This window comes from Buceros rhinoceros, unplaced genomic scaffold (assembly GCF_000710305.1).
Source record: "Buceros rhinoceros silvestris isolate BGI_N320 unplaced genomic scaffold, ASM71030v1 scaffold7382, whole genome shotgun sequence".
NCBI classification, from domain to species: Eukaryota; Metazoa; Chordata; class Aves; order Bucerotiformes; family Bucerotidae; genus Buceros; species Buceros rhinoceros.
This window is the reverse complement of record NW_010399395.1, coordinates 17,485-22,484: the sequence shown is the minus strand read 5'-3', so window position 1 is coordinate 22,484 and position 5,000 is coordinate 17,485. Positions and strand designations below refer to the sequence as shown.

The 5,000-nt window shown below is 42.2% G+C and overlaps 1 protein-coding gene across 1 annotated transcript in view; it reads right to left on the bottom strand.

The window, feature by feature from the left end:
• LOC104489291 (EH domain-binding protein 1-like) overlaps positions 1–5,000 on the bottom strand; it is a gene marked incomplete at both ends in the record, with an annotated part of 45,649 nt that overhangs the window by 24,110 nt on the left and 16,539 nt on the right. The window lies entirely within an intron of this gene.

The following is a 5,000-nucleotide window of genomic DNA, read 5'->3' as shown; positions in this document are numbered from 1 at the left end:
CCACCTCTGGAAGTATAATCCCCTCTGGCTTCTTCCACGGAGTTTATTGGTTCAGTTTTCCTAACCATGAGCATCATTAGGGCAATGCAGTAATTAAGAGTTGTTAGAAAGTGAATTCTCAAACTGCAGATTAGAAAATTAAACTATTTCCTGATTACATATTAATGGAGCACAACAATAGCAGTTGCCATAAGCTTGGAAGGCAACCAAGGGATAAATCTGTGTACTTAATTACCATAAACAATGGCTGCATAGAAATGAAGTTTTATGCACATTCCCTTCTGTAATATGTCTGATATCAGTACACACTTGACAATTCTTGTTCAATTATCTCTATTATTTAATGCGCTGTGAACGGCTCTGTGTAAATAAAATTAACCACCCCAATTACTTTGAATTCATCTAGGGACAACGTAATAAAAAATGTGAAGAATTCTGTATGCCTATTAATATAAAACATTACAGAAGCTTTCACCAGATTTTCTTGTCTCTGTTTATTTTGCCTACATTTATTTTACTGCACTGCTATTTCAATTACATTTACCATCAGTGGTCAGTCAGCACCAGCAGCAGCAGAGGTTTGTTCTCCTATTATTTCATTAATCCTTATACAGTACCACAAACATGCTCATCCACCAGTAAGGTGTGGGATCTCATATGGAAAATGCAAATATGCTTCTACTTGAATTTGGGAACTTCCAGTTAATCAGAAAAACAATTAAAAACACTTCATACCCTGTGGCCAGATAACAAAAATATCTGATAGCTGCAATTTTCCTTTTTTGAATAGCTGTTTTTGCAAATAATGAAGAAATAGTGTCCAAAAAAGAGCTAAATTTAGATTAGAGATTTGTAAACCGGGCTTCTTTGTTTTTTATTTTAATTGCAGTATGCGATAACTCTGCATTTTAATTGGCACTTGGATATCAAGACGACAGACACCGTAAAAAAAGAATGACAGGAGAAAGACACTGTCAGAAGTAGAGACAAAACTATTTTATCCATAACTGGTTAGGCACAATACGGGTGAGCACAATCCTGAAGAAAGCAAGATAATCCTACCCCTGTCATCGTTGGGTGTCACGCCATTACAGCAGAGGAAGAAGGGAAATCAATGATATTAGATTATATGATTTTTAGAACCATCTAACGCATTCCTCTTACTTGAACCTCTGAACACTTCTACCCACCATGTTTTCTGTGCCCGTGTATTTCACACGGTGTACGCTACCAACCCCTCCTGCACAGGCAACACTTACATATATCCAGACGGCGATAGCAAACGTGCCACCAGCTCGTTCTGGGGAGTTCAAGGCGCTGAAGCACCGATTCCCCTCACAGTTCTCCAATGTACCGGTAAACTACATTCCACTGGAACAAGGTGTCATTACATTTTCATTTTAAGTGCAAAGACCAAGGTCTGAGGTTATGCCACCAGTGACATAAATTACTGGATAATAATAAAAGTGTGACTATTCAGATTTGAATGGAAATCAGCAGGCTGGGAATTTTAATAACTTCTATTTTTTCACACGTCTTAGGAAAGTGTTTCTAGTCAAATTGTGAGCAGCTGGCACTGGAAATGCAAAGCTTCAGCCAGTTCCACACTCTCTGCCTGGCTGACCAACTTCGAAAATATCAGCTCCCCTTTAGCCAAGAGCCAGAGGCTTGACCTCCTCAGCCAAAAAGGCTGTCTTGCAGGGCCGGCAAACGGCAATGCACGTGCAGACAAGGACCTGGGCTCTCTTCCTGCAGCCCCATTTCCATTAGATGCCCTTCTGCCAATGCAGGACAGAAGGCGCAAGAGCAGCAGTGGAGGGGATCCCTTCACAACCCAGGCTGTTTTCTAGGGATGGCACTAGAGAGCATCATGGCCAGGACTCCTCTCCTCCTGGTCCGTGGCAGAAAGGGAGTGGGGCACGGAGAACCTCCAGGATCCACTCCTTGTAGCTACCCATAGCCACTGCCACCTTAGCAAAGCTAGGGTGGCATTTTCAAACTTTTATTTGCAACCACTAAGTGCCAGAAACTTTCACTAAAAAGTAATCGGAGCGTCTAACAAAGTCAAACAGCACCATGAGCTGGAATCTAACCAAGAACATACACTGTCTATACTTACAGCTGCTTCCGATTCGGTGCAAGCTATCAATTCCTCCCATTTACCAACGCCTGCATTGTCCAGGGGTCAGTCACTGTATCTTCCTGGTCTTACCACTAGTCCACAGAGTAAAGGAATTGCTACCTGTTTCAATACATGGAAGCAGGAGACAAAGTCTGTTCCTATGAATGCTGCCAGAATATCCAAGCTGCAGCCTGAAACAATCTCTCCTGGCTGAGCGGAAAAAAAAGACTCTCAAACTTGGAGGATGAAGAGCTGTTGGGTGGCAAGGAGTCTCCCCACTGCTAAAAAAAAAACACCCCCAGGTTTGTGCTGGAGGAGGATGAGCAGGAAGAAAGAGAGCTTTCTTCCTAGTAAAAGCCCAACGAAGAACAGGGCCAAGCACAGTGGAGAAAGAAAAGATGGTCCAGTGGCCAGGAGGAGCAGGCCAGGCTCCACCTTCTTTTTGAACTTAATTTCAAGGCAATGACTGAGTCATGATGTGAGTCTCCCAGTTGCTTCATTTATCTTGCATGGTGTTTTGGCACATGTGGAAACAAAGCTGGAAACCCCAATACAAAATGTGCTCCTACGATGATGGGGACAATCACCCTGTGAATGTTCATTAGGACAATTCGGTGGAAGCCCTTCCCTGTTCACAGCGCTCTGCTTCAGCTGTTGAGGAGGAATAAGGTCAGCAGAGACACTTACGTGCCTGAGGCTCTCCAGTATTACAGCCCCAAGCAGTACAAAATTAAGAGAGAGATGTGCTTCAAAGTGAATGTTAATTATAAAACCAATTCATTTGTGGTTCTTGTCCTTCGTGTAGTGTTTTCAGGATCTTTCAGCTACATTTGCCCACGTGACCTTCTGGTTCCTGAAGCCTGCATTTTCAGAAAAAACAAGTATCACAAGACTTTTCAGCACACCTCTGCGAGCTGGCAGCATTTCATGTTTCTCATCTTTCTGGTATGTACCAACACCTAGGGGAGTATTTGCAAAACCCTGAGATCATCATCAACAGTCCTCCAGGGCTTTTCTAGCTATCAGGCTGTAGGTACTTTCTTCCTTCGAACTTCGCTCTACAGACCACTTGGTGGTCTGTGGCAAGCTGGCAGGTCGTATGGTGTTGACTCATCTTTCTTGTTTCCAGATTTCTCTCTCAGACAGTCAGACACTCAGGCAAAGCAGCCCAGACCCTTACAGAAGACGCTGGGACTAAGAGGGAGGCGCAAGCTGCTTATTTGTCTGTACTAGGCATTATTTTCTGAAGAGAGGTAGGGAAGCAAAACAAGCACCATCCTGACAGAGATGATGAGATGAGATAGAGCGGATCCTCTGAAGCAACTGCAGTAGGTAGCAGAGAAGAAGCAGGTGGGAGAAGAGCCTGCAGGAAAGCGAGGCAGATGAGGAGCTGGTAGAAGGGGACAGCACGCGGGGCACTGAAACAAGCTGACAAAACAGTGTTTTAGAGGTGTAGCAAAAAAGAGATGTTCAGATTTTTTCCCACTGCCACATCACATTAAAAAATACTGTTAAAAAACCCCACAGCCAAACGCTCCTACTACTTTTCCACAGAAGCGACTGCAGTCGCAGCCACAGGGATGTCGTTTAACGACAAATGGGGAATTGGTTGGCTGTATAAGCCACTTTAGCTGTGTGCTAGACTCCTTGTTTTATGCAGGATACTGAAAAGAAACATCATCTCACTGTTTGCATGACGCGAAGAATACGGCAACTTTTGTCGTACTTCAAAACACAAGAAAATAGAAAACATAAGAGATGTAAGAAATCTCTTTAAAATAGAATAAATGACATAAATAAAATAATAGCATAGTTAATGGCATTTTAAAAATCCCAGGTACTACGCTGATGAGCCAATATATATCTAGAGGCACTAACTGGAGATCATACAAGACTTGTGAAACATTGCACTGCTTCTTCTATGCGGAACATACATTCCACAAACATAACAAAGTACTTAAGAAAGAGCAGGATAAGACAGACGCATTTTCTCTAGATAAATAACTAACAGTCATGTAACGCATTTGAAAAAGTACTTCAAAAGCCCGTAAGAGGCAGAAGTCCCACTAAACAAGCATTCATCCAGAACGGGGATAGTTTCGGAGTTACGTGTTTTTGTAAAACTATTTTAAAAAGTTAAATCACCTGAGCACACGAGAAAGTAAACGCATTTAATAAACACCCTAATATTTGGAAGCATGTGGCAAGTTCACTTCCAAGTACTGACCTTTAACTAAAGTCTATTCAGCTGTATTTCAAAACAAAACACCGAATTCGAATCTCCTTTAAAATCTGACACTCCGGTTAAATTTAAAGACAAGCTTCGAGTTTGTAACATCAGGTTACACGTCTAACTTACAAAGAGCATTTATCCACAAAGCAACCTGGACCAACTAACTTTGTTCCCCAAGGGACAGGAAGAACGCTTTTTGGACCTACGGTATTACTTATTTTGAAAATAGCAAAGCACCATTTGTTTCCAACTGACGCAGGTAAACCTCTCCATCTCTGATGACCATCAGCACTTAATATCCATCTCATAATCATCGTGGGAGTCAGAACCGTCACGCTTCCAACAAAAATGCACTTTAATCCTTTCAACTGCACCTACAGCATCAACTATTGCAGACTTTTAAAAGCCACTCTCCTGAAAATAAATAAATAAATAAAATAATTGTGGAGCATCAGTAACCAGATAGTATTCTCAAATTTCAGTGATCTAGTCAATGGAGCCTTCCCCTATGCACTGTGCTCTGTTTCATGCCGTACATGGCTTTAGCTGGCCAAATCTTTTTTTTTTTTCCCCCTACTGAATCAGTAGAACAGTGAAGATCTTACTTTTTTTTCCTTTTTCCATCCCTCCCCCCCCCCCCCCCCT